General features: G+C 34.9%; 1 pseudogene; it reads left to right on the top strand.

Annotated features, from left to right (window-relative positions):
- Window positions 1-8063: 8063 nt before the first annotated feature.
- LOC117913227 lies at window positions 8064-9957 on the top strand (annotated as a pseudogene).
- The last annotated feature ends 6912 nt before the right edge of the window (window positions 9958-16869 follow it).

Consider the following 16869-nt stretch of genomic DNA (forward strand, 5'->3'; position numbering starts at 1 on the left):
GTGTCGTGAAACTTCAGGGGAAATCCATAGCACTGTGCAAAAAGGCTGCGAAATCATTTCGCAACAAAAGGGTGATTTCACAGCACTTTGCTGAATCCTTCCTTTAGCTTGGAGTAGTTGTCTTCCAAAGGCTGTAACTTCCTCATTTCAGCTCCAAATCGTACACGGTTTGAAGCATTGGATTGTTAACTTCCTAAGCTTTCAAATGACATATAGAATGCATAAATTGGACATAAGAAAGTGCTCCAAAAGTGGCTGAAATGACTGTCATCAAGAATGCCTCATGACTGGATTCTCTTTGCTTCCCCTCCTTGCATTTCAACTTTGCTTATGGAAAAGGACTTCAAAGCTTTGATTCTTCATGCCTTTGAGCTTCCCATTGCTTTGCCAAGGATTCCAAATAACTCTCCTCAATCTCATATTGCTTTGGTGATCAAAAAGCTATCAAAACACCAAAACTTAAAGCAATTTGATTAGAATTGATTGAAAGGGGCCTTAACATGTTAATTGGGTTAAAAGGCAATAACTACTACTCAAAAGTGTTTAAAAGAGTTTATTACAAGCTACAAAATAGCACTTTTTGAGTAGTAATCATCCATAGAGAATTTGGAGTATTCAACCACTTTGCCAACGGAATATGATAATGATATGAGGTGGAGGGCCAAACAAAATAACAAAAGCAAGCTAAAGAATGACAAATTAAAAAGACGAATTGGAAGTCATCAATAAAGGCAGAATTCATCTTAGCTTCTTGTGCAGAAACATAGGAACAAAGAACAAGACAATTTAAAAAATCAAAAGATTTACCAATTGAATGTAAAAATTACAACTCCAGCCCAAAGCGGTAAAAACCCATGGCTAAGAATTAGTTCCTAGATATTAGCCCTAATCTGGGCAAAAATCCATGACAAAAACGACCCATAGGATACTCTTTCATTACATATTTGAGCAAGATGATGGCCCATGGCCACCCCAACCCTCCTTGGCAATAACTGGATCAAGAGCCCCATAACCATTACCCACATCAATAGCCATAACAATGAATATCCTATAGTGGCTCTAGCCTCAAGATCTCTTTCTAGGTTTCTAGGATCAAGAAATGTAGTAATCATCCGAGAATAGCCACAACTTCTTCCAACATAAGGACAAAGTCAGGAAAACATCAAGAGAATCTAGGGTTTCATCATCGATATCAAGACTGAAGTTTTCTCTTTATGATGGTAACGATAACAGCGACAAAGGAAATTTTGGGAAAGTATCCAAAAGGATGTGTTTGGTGGATAAGAGATCCTATTTGGTTTTGTACATAGGTTTATTTGGTATAAGCATTTGGGGGGTTTGAAATGGCATAGGGAATGTTTGGTTGATGAGAGATTGTGGAAGGGGAAATATTTTAGGGAGGTATATTTATACCTATAATTCAATGACACTTTTCTAAAGCGCCAAAGATATGGGATTAATGTTATCACGCTTTGAATAAGCACCATTATGTATCAAATAATATTTAAATAAGCCTTATCAAATGATGATGCTTCTAATAAGCGCCATGGATTGAAAAATAATATAGTAAACAATGACACTTCTAATAAGTACCATTGAATATCATATTATAATCTAAATAATGACATTTTTTAAAAGTGTCAAGGAATCAAGTGTCATTAATTTCGATTTTTGTAGTAGTGCTAATGTCTTAGAAAAATCCGTTTTGATGTATTTTGTGAGAGTTTTGTAAGACTAAGGATATTTCATGCACTTCTAGCACTTTAAGAATAGAGATTATTCAAGTCAAGGACCTTATCACCAATAACACACCGAGTAAAAACCTTAAATTGTGCACTAAGCAAAAAATAATGAGAATAACACACCTTGAGGGTAGCAAACTATATTGAGCACTTGGGGAAGTGCTTCAATAGTGCAAATTTGAGTGGCAGTGTAGATTACGCACCCATGAGAGCCACCACATTGCACACTTAAAGGACTTTCATCTAATTACACTTTGGTTAGATAGTGCACCTTCCTTGAGCACTCTAACTATGGTGCATCCGACACAAAAGAACCTTTTCTAGGTTGTGCACGCTAAAGACGCCAATCCACATTATACACTTAGAGAAGTGTACTTAAAGTATCCACCTTTGAACAATGGTTTGGATTGTGCACTTAGAAGCTAGGCTACATAGTGCACCTCCTATTTCACATTGAAGGGACCCTCATTAGATTGTACACTATTTGAGCGTGCCGATAGGAAATTACAGCTTATCCCAACTTGCATAGTTCTCCCAAAATAAAGACTCATGTGCACTATTCATTCAACAATAAATCAAGTGCACGTCATATTCATCATTATACAAATTTGTCATCAACAACTAAGCGCACTCACCCCTTAATAAAGTGCTTTCTCTCCCATTATGAAGCCACCTAGATCTCAATTTAGTGTATTTCCTTGATCACTCCATTCACACATGAGTTACATTTTCCAAACATTATGCCTTCATCAATTTGCACACCAAATAACTCTCCTGAAGCTCTTAAACATTCCATCATTCATCATCATGCTACTACACTGAAAAGAAAAGAGGCGTGATTGCCACCTACTCCACGATGACATCTCTTGACTGATGATTGTGTCATTACATTATCAATATGGGTAAGAGGCATAGCTTAGAGGGAATAACTTTAGAAAAATGATAAGGAGATGAATTTTTCACCTCTAAATACAAGAATTGTATATAGTAGAGACTCTCTTTCGAGGAAGACTCTCTTAGAGAAAGCACTCTGCATCTTAGAGGGGAGGCTCATTATCTTTCTAAAAAACAAAGGTGTTAAGAGAATAAGTTATATTGTTTTTGTTGCTCTAGTTATCATTGTTGTTTTCTTTTATTGTTTTTCTTGTAATTTGTTTTAATTTAAATAAATTTTTAAGTTCTAGTTTTATGTTTTTGGATGGGAGAACTTAACCCCTTTCACAAATTGAGAAGTCCTATCATAAGCCTGGTACTTCATTCTTTGATTGATGTACTTGATTTTATTTTCAACCTGATACTTATGTTTTCATTAAAGAAGGGTGAAAGACATGTTTTCACATTTTCATCTTTTTCTTTTTTGAGATCCATTTTAATCTCCTCATTATTTTTATAGAGCTTGAGTTGAAAGTTAAGCTAGGGAAATCATGTTAGAGATGGAGTATTGATATTATGATAGTGTCTTCCTTCGCACCTCATCCATTTTGGATTATTAATAAAAATTCTCTTGTCACATTTGTAGTCATCTCACCATAGACATGTCTATGACTTTAGAGTCTTTATTATACATCTAGATCTTGATTTCCATTATAGGATTGAATATCATGTGTTGTGTTATGTTGTGTTGTATTGTATCATGTGTCATGTCATATGTTGTTGCATGAGTTATACTTTAGTAGCTTTGAAATTTATTATTATTATTATATGTTTTATAGGAGTCCATCCGTAGTCCTAGTTTTGGTTTAGCTCCTTGGGCTTGAGTTAGAGAGAGGTTGTTTGGCATTACAAAGTAGCCCTATATAGATCCATAGACTGTCTTGATTGATTAATTAACTATGACCATGACAATGATTCAAAAGGCATTAACCATATTGAGTCAGATGATAGACACCCAACATAGTAGGCAAGTCATGCATGAGGATATACCTCTTGATTCAATACTACCACCGCTACCTCCACCTGTTCAAATACTAGTTTCACAAACCACAAGATTTATTTCACATGATCAAGTTGACGTTGCTCCACCAATCACAATGTTAATCCTAGTTACAATCAATGAAAATCCTTGTATGGTTAAGCAAATAGCCTATATAGATTGATTGAAGTAGAAAGTAAGATAGATGTGAGGCCTTGAGGAGATGATGTCATGAGATTATTTTGATAGTATGTCAGAGGACAATTTGCCAATAGAGTTTAGGATGCCAAAGATATATTGGTATAGTGGTATTGGGTGTCTCGCTATTCATATCAAACTTTATAACACAATTATGAGAGCACATGGTTTAGACAAGTCATATTTGATCACTTTGTTTCTATTATCATTGAGTGGTGCTATATAGCATTGGTACGCTTTGCTAGAGCCATCACATGGAGGGACTTACGAGGATTTGGCCTAAGAGTTTTTTAAGACAATATTCATTTAACACTGATGTGGATGTTACTCATAAAGAGCTTAAGTCTCTCATATAAAGATCAAATAAGTTCGTTACTTCCTTTATTTCACACTTGAGGGGAAATGTTGTAGAGATGGTGAAGTGACCAACCTCAAAGAGAGATAAGATCGATATGATTTTGAGTAGCTTACAACTTAGATTTGCCTAACATCTAATAAGTGTCCCATTTACAAATTTCAAATCATTGATCCAAGCTTTATTTAGTGTTGAGAAGGGCATAGCTAGAGATTTTGGCCAAACACTGGTATTTTTTTCCTTTTTCATGCTAAGGGAAAGAGAGTTATGGATTAGTTGAGAGTCAAGGAGAGGTTTGGTTTACTAGTTTTCAGTGTTGATGACTTGCTTATCACCCTTATACTTGATTAACATAGATTCTCAAGGGTTATTTCTCACCCCCATAGTATTGTCATCCTCAATCAACCCAACAATACCCTCATATAGTGGCTCATATTATAACTGTGCAACAATCATTCAATTTTAGTATCTGTAAACTACTACCTCACAGTATGTATAACCACGTCATCTTTAGCAATATTAAAGGAATTATTCTGATTTGAGGATGCCTTTAGATAAAGCTTTTAAGTACCTTAGAGATGCTGGTTTTTTTTTATACCATTAGTCACTCTTGGGTTTTTTACTTTTACCTTTTCACACTCAGAAGTTTTGTGCATATTATCAATTGTTAGACCACTATATCGGCTATTGTGCTTCTTTACACCATTCTATATAGGATCTTATTGATAGTGGTGTAGTTAGCTTTCCCATATTGAACACAAATGTTGATAATTATGTTTAAGATACCAAAGGTCTGAGGTTTACGTGGTTCCTTGATTTTGCTAAATTGATATATACTTGGTGACCATAGTATCAGTTGGTCACCTGAGTTTTTATTTTGTTATTGAGTCTTGTTTTACTTTTAGTGCATAGAGTCTATAGTTTGTGTTTCTAGTCACGTTGTTTTTGTTTTCTTTTACTTTGCATGATGTACTCATAAGTTCATTTAGTGATACAATTTTCTTTTTAGTATGTGTTTGTATCTTGTGATGACATGTATTTTACTTTTGATCCAAGGCATTTATTCATTTGCATATCATAATTATTGGGCTTGATCTATCATGGAGGATTTTGAGCTTATTGACCTAGGATTAGAGGATTAAACTAGGGAGTTCAAGACTATGACCCATTTATCTTACGATCAGAGTAGTAACTTATCCACTTCCACACCTTAACTTTTTGGACATGGGCCTATCTATTGTGAGTGTTGTACGATATCACCCCCTGGCACCATTACATGACTTTTACATCCCTAAGTATTCTAGCTTTGTACAATACCATTATTTGTTCTTTCTGTCCCTTTTCGATCTAATTAGGTAGAGTTTGAGGAGATTCAACCTAAGGTGTGTCTTGCATAATGAGGAGTATCTTGTGATGAGCGAGTTAGTTTCTTGATTAGTTTGTTGAGTATTTTGTGGCTAAGAGGATCACCTTTGAGGTTATATGGAGTATTTGGAGTAAGACCTTTTCGTGATTCTAGAGGTTTGACATGGTTATATTTGGATGGACACCAATTTTTAGTGTTGATCATATGAGAACTTACAAGCACAATATTTAAGGTTATGGTTGAAGTATGAGTGGTTATCATTCTCTTACATATGGAGTTACCACTTGCTAACTAGTTGAGCCATGTACATTGACTGAAAATCTCTATTGTAAATAAAATACTAAAGCTTAAATATATGATAACATTGGTAAAAAAAAAAGACCAGAGCTAAAGTTACCATGACTTTGTAGTATTCCGGGTTGTCATCTTTTAAGATCAGCTCTAATATGTTTATTTGTTTTTAGATTCAAAGGATTAATTATTTACTAAAGGTAAAAAAAAAATACCTAATTCAAATAAATCATAATAAAATATGGAAAAAAATTCATAAATAAGACTATTTAAATTCAAGAATAAGTATTGATTTTTAATTCAATTAATCAAAATTAGGGGTCCACAATCCAACTATGAGTATAAACCTTTAAGTAAGACAAGGGTATATAATTTATAGTCTTAGGGTAATCAAAGCACATGGTTTAATGAGATCAACTTGAGTCCCACACCTCAGAGTTGATTTGTATCCTAACTTTTAATATTTTATTCCATTGAATTACCTAATAGATGAATGAACATGAAATCTAGGTTTAGGTATAAGGTTTTTAGACCTTTACCATTCTGTGTAGATTTGCCTTAGGATAGATAACAATGACTAAACCTTTGATAACTAGGGATAAAAAATTAATAAGAATACCTAGTATCAATGAATATGTGATTGTACCATCTTCTAAGTGAAACTAACTTTAGAGGGTATTTTGATCTCAATACTAGTGCCCTAACCTTTCATCCATTCCATTATTAATCCAATTTCACCCATTGTTTCCCTTTGGATCTAACCCTAGGTTTTCATGTTTCTCTCCAAGATGACATTTTAGCCTCTTATGAGCATGTTCTCACATACATAGGCCATAAAAGAATAAGAAAGAACCATTCTTGATTTCAAAGAAATTAAAAACAATAATTTATTCAATAATAAAATGAAGGAATAAAACTAACCAAGAAAAACCTTCAAGGTCTTCTTCTTTCCCCTCAAGAATCGCCAAGCTATCTCTAACTCCTAAAAATAAAAAAAACCCCTAAAAAACCTAAATGTTGAGTTTTTATAGTTTTCACCAAAAAACCTAACACGTGGCATATTCCTATTGATAACTTATTTTACAAATAATTATCTAAAAAAGATAAAAAAAATAAAATCATGATTTCTAGTTGTGTGGGACCCACTTAGGGTGGATGGAGTGCCCAAGATGCAATTTTCAAAATAGAGGAGGCAAAATATCAATGTGGTAGTGTGTGATTTCAAAATTGAGGACATTTTGGAATGGTTTTGAATTAATAAGTTGAATTTCGAAATAGTCCTTTAGCTCTGTGCCGTTGTCTTTAAATGATATGTAGACTCTCCATTTTAGCCTTCTTGCACATGTCCTATTATGTGTTTGTTTGGTGCTTACAACAATTCCCTAGTGGCCCATTATTACTCATGTAGCTTATCTTTTATGAGCCACCTTGGAGACTTTGATTGAGAAATTTATCTAACCCCATTGTGACCCTTGGCAACCCTAATTTAGACTTAGGCACTATCCTAAGCACCCTAGGCCCACTTAAGTACACTTGGCCCATTAGGCATCACCTTAGGCCTACTTAGGCACTCTTGGCTCATTAGACACCACATTAAGCCCACTCACTTAGGCCCACTTGGCCTATTAGACATTTTTAGCGTGACTTGTATGACTAGCATGGTTGCATGGCTTGTGTGGCTCATTTTTTTTTATCTATTTATTTTTATTTTTATTATTATCAATCACTTATTTATTTTTATTTGTAACATTCCTTTTATATTATTTTTCTTATTTATTTATTTATTTTTAATTAACTTATTTATTTATTATATCGTTTTCTAATTTATTTACTTATTTATTTATTCATTCAATTATTTAATTTAATAAATTTCATGTTTTTGCAAGGAAACTAACCATTGGAGTTTAAGGAAAGTGGGACTCTCCTTGGAAGGTTTTGAAGGGAGTTTGAAATTTTGAGGATTGCTTTTGGATGGGAAGATAGGAAAAAGAAAGAAAAAGAGGATTATGTAGGCTGCCACGAAGAAGTTTCCAATGAGATCAAAGGGGTTTTTTGGGTTTTTGGTGAGAGAAAGGCTTGGGCAGGAGGAAAATGAGAGGAAAAAGTTAAGGGAGAGCACCTCCACAACACACAAGACAGGAAGAAGGCCATCTGAATGGGCTGCAGAGGGAGACACATGGGGGCTTTGGCTGGTGGCGGATGAAAGATGAATGCTTGAAGACGAGCACATCTTGCACGATGAAGAGACTTCCAGGTATGAGCACTGTGGATTTCCTATTCATATTTCTTATTATATCACTCTGCATGCATTTATCTGGTCGTCCCTGCCTTTCATTTGTTACTTGGGTATATTATTGCTTTGTTCTCTTTGTCATTTTCTCTTGGCATTCACTCCAAAGATATATTTGGATACGATTCGAGTTATGCAACCGACCATGGAGCCCATTGATTTTAGCATGAAATGGGTTCCCACATTTTGAGACTTTTGTTTGTTTGTTTGTCATTTTGAACGTACTCTGTTTAGAGTTGTTCATCTCTGTATTTGGTACCTCAATCCTTGTCTTTATTTCTAGGCCACATCTTTGGGGTTTGCTCTGAATGTCTTTTTTATGCTTTGGTATGCCTGAGGAAAGAGGCCACGTATTTCAATTTACTGCTAAAGACTTTTAAGTCTAGTGGAGAATTATTTGTATCCAATAAGAAAGAGCTCCTTAACTATCCAGAACTGTCCTATCTTATGGATGATTATGTTCAAACTGGAAACAAGAGACATGGTTTTATTCCAGTTGGCGATTTGAGAATTTTTGCATCCATTGTTCTTGTGATAGACGAATGTTTAGATGAACCACACCTCCAGCATTTGTAGAGTTCCTTGCATGCATTTGTTGATTCACTGCCCCCAACTACAAGAATTGGTATTGTACTGTATGGTCGCACCATATCATAATACGATTTTTTAGAGGATTCAGTTGCATCTGCTGATATGCTTCCCGGTGACAAATCACCAACTCAGGATTATTTGAAATCATTGATTTATGGAATTGGCATATACCAGTCAGCAATACATGCTTCACTGCCTGTAATACATACCATATTCTCATCTTTGAGGCCATATAAGTTGAACCTTCCAGAAACATCTAGAGACCCGTGCTTGGGTACAACTGTGGAGGTTGCTCTGCGTATAATTCAAGGGCCATCAGTTGAAATATCAAGAGGAATAGTTAAAAGTTAAGGGGTAATAGCATAATTATTGTGTGTGCTGGTGTACCAAATAGTTATGGCCCTGGATCGGTCTCTTATTTCCTGAGTCATCCAAACTATCCTCATATGGAGAAATCAACGCTAAAGTGGATGGAACCTCTAGGTTAGGAGACTCACAGACAAAATACAGTGGTGGACATTCTATGTGCTAAAACATGCCCAGTAAGATTCCCATTTTGCAGCATCTTGCAAAAGCTTCTAGGGGAGCTCTGGTTCTTCATGATGACATCGAGGAAGCCTTTGGTGTGAACTTACAAATGGAATCTACTACGGTTGTAGATTCCCATGGTTTGTTTGAGATACTTTGCTCTGATGATATTTTCATAACTCAAGTTGTTGGTCCTGGTGAAGAGACACACACTGATGCTCATGAAACTTTTAAAAATGACACTTCTCTCTCTATTCAAATGTTAAGTGTTGAAGAAACACAAAGCATTGCACTCTCCATGGAAACTAAAGGAGACATCAAGAGCGATTATGAGTTTTTCCAATTTGCAATTCAATATTCAAACATTTATCAAGCCGATATTCCAAGGGTTATTTCTGTCAGGTTGCCAGCTGTGGATAGTGCTTCAACATATCTAGGAAGTGTTCAAGATGATGTGGCTGTAGTTCTTATTGCTAAGAGGACCCTCTTGCAAGCGAAAAAAAAAACTATTATGATGTTATTGATATGCGAGCAACAATAGATGAAAGAGTTAAAGACATCACTTTTAAATTTGGATCCTAGTTACCAAAGTCAAAGCTTTATTGATTTCCCAAAGAGCTCTCTATATTGCTAGAGCACTTATTCCATCTTAAAAGGGGTCCACAGATAGCTCTGAAAATTTAGATTCGATTTTAGAATGCATTAAGGGGCAATGATGCTTTTGGTATGGTATTTTCTACTATCCATGCCTATGGCAAAAGTTTACCTCTTAAAATGGCTACTATAATATCTCGCCAGAATGAGGAGTTGTCATGGAAATTTTGTATTTTATTTATGATACTAAAGCAAATATTTCAGATGGGTAAAACTGGTAATCAGCTTCATGCCTATTCCATCTGAATAGGTCTCAAAGCCTACACACATGTTGGAAATACTCTCATTTCCTTCTATGAAAAATCAAAAGACTAAGTTTCTATGTAATGAGTATTCAATGAAATTGAAAATCCAGATGTATATTAGTAGACAACTCTATTTTCAGCTTGTACCAAGAGGGTAAATTGGTTATGCTTGCCACTTATTCAATCAAACACCTTGGATGATCCTTGTAGTGTGGAATGCAATAATCACCGGATGTGCAGAAAATAAACATACTGAGATTGCTTTGAACTTATTTTCGAAAATGCACCAATTGAGTGTTAGACATGACAAGTATGCTTTTGCTAGTGTTCTCAACTTGTGTTCTTCGAAGTTGCTAGATTTTAGAAGAGAGATGCATACATTGGTCATCAAAATTGGGCTTTTGGTTAGAGCTTCTGCTTACAATGTATTTCAACTCTAGGAAAGTGGTAGATGCATTTGAGGTAATTGAGAAGCCGAATCCATAGTACATGATGATATTACTTTTAATGTGATGATAGTAGACCTAGCAAAGAGACTAAGATGGAATTTGTCCTTTAACCTAATTCTGTTCAACACCATCACCAACAAGTAAATCTATTGAATTTATCATTGAATTGGAAATGGAACTTTTGTTGTGGTTCATATCAGTAGGTTCACTGCATTCTGAAAATGGCAATTCAAAGTTGCTCTCATGGGTCATCGAAGAGAAAATTGAATTTCTAAGATTGGAATAGCTTCTGGGAAGACCTTTGAGACATCTGAGCAGGTGACTATGGGATTGAAATCAGATACCTTTACCAAGTTGACCAAACAAGGTGTGGTTTCTGGAAAAGATGGAACACCATCTGATTTAATGTTTTCCTATCCTCTTTTGTGGATGCTACTGTCAGTGTCAAAGATGAGATTGATCAAGAGTTAGTTGCAGAGCAAGGTGGATGCTATCCACCTACTAGTTGTTACAATTATTACTACCTAGGATATAATGGGACCTTGAATCAATCAGATGATCATGGCTACTACAATGTAGATGGTTCCTATACAGGTGTACAATTAGACAATGGAATGGTTTATTATCTGTCTGGCTATAATTCGTATGCTAGTCAGACTCTTATAGGTGTTGATAGGCAATGTGTTAGTTAACCTCCTTACTTTTCATAAGGATATCTTTAGCAACCTGTTCCTTATGGGACTGAAGTTGTATCGTGTTATTCATGGGATTCAACTTATGTTGGAGATGGTACAAATGGAACCAATGCTAATTTTAGGAATGTAAAGTCTGGTTCATATCCTATTGCTTCAGTGAAGATAAACAACTTTCCCTCCATGAAAGAAAATGGCACTGTTGCTAATAAATATTTGTTACCTTTTGATTCCAAGTCGCGTCAATCTGCTGCTCCATCTAACTTCTCAAAGTCTATCTTCCAAAGCCAACTTCTCAAACCATTAAATAAGGCGTCTCATTTAGGTTCTGATTTTCCAACAGCTTGTCCTTCTTGCTTGCCTGTTTATGTCTACCTCGGATTCACTCAAGGTCTGTTTGATACGAGTTTTAATCCCATTCATCCTGATTCAAATCAAGTTTTCCCTTAAACCTAAGATAAATCTCCATAATGTAAGTTAAACTCATGGTTAGAGCCTTAACATCAATTTGGGTCAAGTCGGATGATTTGAGTATCTTCTGGTGCATAAATTATATTGAATATATGCCATTAGAGTACATATTTTGGCTCCAATCATACACCTAGCCTTTTCATTCATCACCCTTTTACCTTTTTCTCATACCTTGTGTTAGTGCCTTTTGGCATACTTTGTTTATTGATAGGAGGATCACTTTGGTTATGGATTTTGTAGTTGATTCATCTTTTGCATTCATTGTATCTATGTTGATCATTCTTATTTTTCCATCCATACTTTTTCATGACATCTATTGTATCTATTCGTGACATTGATCATCATCTCGTTATCATGAGTTCATATTTTTACACATGGGTTGATATTTTTATATGTATATATCAAGATTCATCACCATGCTACCTTGAGATCCTTGTATATGATATTTCTTGGATTCAATTATTTGATAATTGCAAAAAAGAAAAAAAAAAAAGAAAAAAATGGAAGAAAAATGAACGAAAAAAGAAAGAAAAAAGAAAGAAAAAAAATGTGATGTTAGTCTAAATAGGTAGTTTGTGTGACAATTTGGTTTTCCCATTGTATATATCCATTACACATTGAGTCGTTATTGAGTTGTTGGTTTTCATCATTTTTTGTGACATACTTTTGTGGCTCATATTAATCATGCTTCTCATTTAGAGTTATACCCTCATTTACCTTGGTTATGTCCTTGGTTTTTGCTCATGTATCAAATTATATTCCATCAACATTGTCTATTTTTCTTTTAACTATTGTACCGTTTCTTTGGTTTCTATGGGCTTATTTTGGAGTTTCACCTTATCCTTTTTGTTTAACTGATTTATTCTTGTGGATAATTGTTTACTTATGTAGTACATCTATAGGTTCATTATTTTTTTCATTGATATCAATCTTCTCATTTATTTAGTCATATGTACTATAGCATATCTACTTGATTTATTCATTTTCCCCGACCATTTGTATTAATGAGTATTTGTGAGGTCCATGATATTAGAGTTTCTTTATCTATTACATTATGCATACTAGAGGCATAGGGATTATATCGTTGGGATTATTAAGCCTAGTTTCCTTTCATTTCTTTCATTGTATTACCTTAGCCTACGTTACATCTCGGGTCTTAAAACTACCCTAAGGCTATAACATCAACACTATGTTTAATAACTTATACTTAGGTGATACTTGATATTGCTTGGAGATCATTTGGATTATGATGGGTTAGAAGTTACGAGACGACCCTACACTATGGCGTAAACCTCTTATTGATGATTGATTTTTGAGATGACAGTTTACACTAGGGTATAGCCACTTCAAAGAGCTTAATCTTGATTTGATGTTGGGCATTGAAGCATAGCCATTTTAGAGATTACCCTACATTGGGGCATAACCTTCTTAGTAGTAAAAGATTTAAGGATAACAACTTATATTGGGGTATAACCATATTTTGGAGATGATCATATCTATTTTTACAATGGAACATGACAAGTGATATGAGGATTATTGGACTATTTAGCATTTTCACTCTTGTATATTAGGGCATAACCATTCTTTCAAAGGTGATTAGACATTCTTTTTACATTAAAATATGAGAGATAGTTGGGAGATGTTGATTTGATGTCTTTTATACTAAGGCATAGCCATCTAAGGGAGTATTCATATTGGGGCATGTCCACCTTATTGATATTCTTTAACATTGGGATCCAACCACATGATTGAGGTTTTTGATGGTCTAAAAAGATGATGACACCTTGGATTCAATTTTTTTAGCATACCTAGTTTGATACATACACTTACCTACATTTTTTTTTATACCTATACACTCACCTTTTGCTACTTCACACTTATATCTTGTTTTTAGTCTGCCTATCCCATTCATCATGACATATGACCGTATTCCACTTTCTTGATTAGAGAAGGATATAGACTAGTCCTTAGTTTTCTATTCGAGCTTTTATGTGCCATTTAGACATTGGGTTCAACATCTTTCATGACGGTAATGCCTGATAGATTATCAATGGATTTATGATGATGCTTTCAATTTGATAGTTGACATGTCATGTTTTAACTTACTTGCAATTGGACTCAAAGCCCTGGTTAGCTTTGTTTATGTCCATCATTCCACTTTGTTTTATCAACATAGTTTCCATGATGTATAGTTTTGTTTGACTTTGTTGACTAAGGTTAGACATTATCATCTCATTATTGTTGAGCATATCATAAAATGTATGTCTTGCGTTTTGGCATTCCACATCTTATGTTGGTCATCGTTGCATACTAGGACACTTTTTTTTTTCATTGAGGTTATCATATCTTTAGCATATTGAAGCTTCATTATCTTTGAGCATATCCTAAAGTGATCATATATCCCTTATGGATTGGGTCACTATTGATGAAAGTTGGTAGCAATAGGTATTCTCAATAAAGGCACCGTGACATCTCATGGTCTTTAAGATAGTGTGTTCTCTTGGGTGTATTAGGATAGAGTCCTTAAAAATATGACATGATGTAATAAATTTGGAATTCATTATTTATTTAATGATGTCCTAATTTCATTTTTATCTATCCTTATTCCATGTATTATACTTAATGAGCATTCTTGCCTATATCTTTTGCATTGTACGTGACTTAGGTGCATTAGGAGTTACACAAAAGATCTAAGTCATGGGTTCCTTGCAAATAGATGACTTGTTCATAATTAGTTCATGGGCCTAGGCAACCCATTAGAGGTCGTGGTACACTACTTCCTAATCGGAGGGATGACTAGTCTTGACTATTGGGATGAGTTTCCCATGATGAGTGCACTAGTGTGTATGAGTGCACTAGTGTGTATGGTTGCACATTGGACTAGACCTATGATGAGTTATGACTTAAGGCTATCAAGTAGTCATGACTCTACCAATTTAATTCATTATATAGTTTCTAAACCTTGAGAGAATATTGAGCTTATGTTGAAGTTAGCAGTGGCTTTGACTTACGAGTGAGATCATAAGCTGATCATATATTCCCTATGGATTGGGTCACTATTGATGGAAGCTAGTAGCAATATGTATTCTCAATAAAGGAACCATGATATCTCTTAGGATTGAGACAGTGTGTCCCTTTGGGTGATCCTAAGGAGGTGTGTTCATGAAAACTATAGTCATAGTAGTTCCTAAAGTGGAACTTGATATAGGCCCTTTGAGAGCTAAGATATGTTAATTGAACACACAATAGGAGGATATGTAACTCAAGGATGGTAGAGTTAGTCTTGAAAGGTTGATAGTTTTCACCTTGTTAGACTACGGACACCAGTTCATAGGGAAATTAAACATAATGGATAGCAGGTCACGGACCGGAGCACTTGATATCTTGTTGTTATTTACATAGGACATTGGAGTTTAGTTGATTCTCTATAGTGGTATGTTAAATCAACTTTAGAATTGGATTATGAGGGAGCCAGTATTCCTATAGGTCCTAGTGGTCCCCGCTTTGAACTCATATACCTTGTTGGCATGGGTTATAGGGGTTGGATTGACTTTAAGTTCACTTTTGTGCATAAAGACATTTTGGTAATTATGCAAGGTTGCATAGGGATAAGCGAACAAGGTCTCTAGATTGGGTTAATTGATTAATTAGTAGGCCTAATTAGATTAATTAATCAATTAGAACTCATTTTGTGCTAGATTAAGTGACCCAAGCCTATGTGGGCTCAAGTCACTTAAGCCCACTTAAGAACCTTATAAATACCCCCTAAGGGTTAGGGTTTCCATAGCTTTTGTTTTTCACCATCCAGAAAGATAGAGAACCATAACATCCACCATCTTTTCCTCCCCACTGGAAGTGTGCCAAGATCAAGGTTCAAGTAATCGGGAGGAAGACTTTTGGTTTACAAGACTTCTGCGATTACAATCTTCATCTTCATAATGTGGATTTGATTAGAGAACATCTGAATTTGATGTATAGTTTTCGTTAACACTTTTTGAATCATTTTAAAGTATAAAAATGTTATTTTTCTGATGTGCATAGAATTTAGAAAAAGCCTAGGATAGTTATGCATGTTCTTAACTTGATCCGGACTTGGGAATCGAAGAGATCCGAGTTTTTCCCATTAGGGTGATCCTAAGGAGATGTGTTCAGTTAAACTATGGTCATAATAGTTTTTTAAGGGGAATTTGACATAAGCGCTTTGTGAGTTAGGATATGTTAGTTGATCACATGACTATAAGAGGATTTGGAATTCAAGGATGGTAGAGGTAATCTTGAGAAGTTGATAGCTTTTACCTCATTAGATTCCAAACAAAAGTTCATGAAGAGACTATATATAGTAGATGACAGGTCATGGACTCGAGCACTTTGTGTCTTAGTATTATTTACATAGTGTATTAGAGCGAAGTTGATTCTTTATAGTGGAATGTTGAATCAACTTTAAAATTGGATTATAAGGGAGTAGATATTGTCCTATGGTTCCTCATGGTCCATACTTGAACTCATATACCTTGATGACACTATTTATGAGGGTTGGATTGACTATCATTTCACTTATGTGCATAAGGGTGTTTTAGTAATCTCATAAGGTTGCGCAAGAGTTAGCAAATGATATATCTGGATTGGGCTAAGTGATTAATTAAATAGCCTTATTAGGTTAATTAATCAATCAACACCCATTTTAGGCTAAATTAAGTGATCTAAGCTCAAGGTGGGTTGAAGTCACTTAAACTTAGTAAGAACTACAAAAATACCCTTTAAGGGTTAGGGTTTCAGTCTTTTTCTTCTTCTATCCACCATTCTCTACATTCTGAAGAAAGAGGGCCCTAGACTCCACCCTCCAAACTCTTAACATTTGAGTGCCAAGCTTCAAGGTTGAGTCATTAGGCGAAAGATTGCGAGTCTACAAGATCTCCAACAACTTTATATTTATTTTTCACCATAAGATTAGATTTAGGAGCATTTTAATCTAGGTAAGTTCTCTGTTCTCATGTTCTAGATCCTAATATTGAATTTATATGCTTGTTTTTTGTTGTGTGTAAGATCTAGATAGGCCTTTAGAGAATTGCATGCACCTAACCTAAT

Source organism: Vitis riparia, chromosome 4, assembly GCF_004353265.1.
Source record: "Vitis riparia cultivar Riparia Gloire de Montpellier isolate 1030 chromosome 4, EGFV_Vit.rip_1.0, whole genome shotgun sequence".
NCBI classification, from domain to species: Eukaryota; Viridiplantae; Streptophyta; class Magnoliopsida; order Vitales; family Vitaceae; genus Vitis; species Vitis riparia.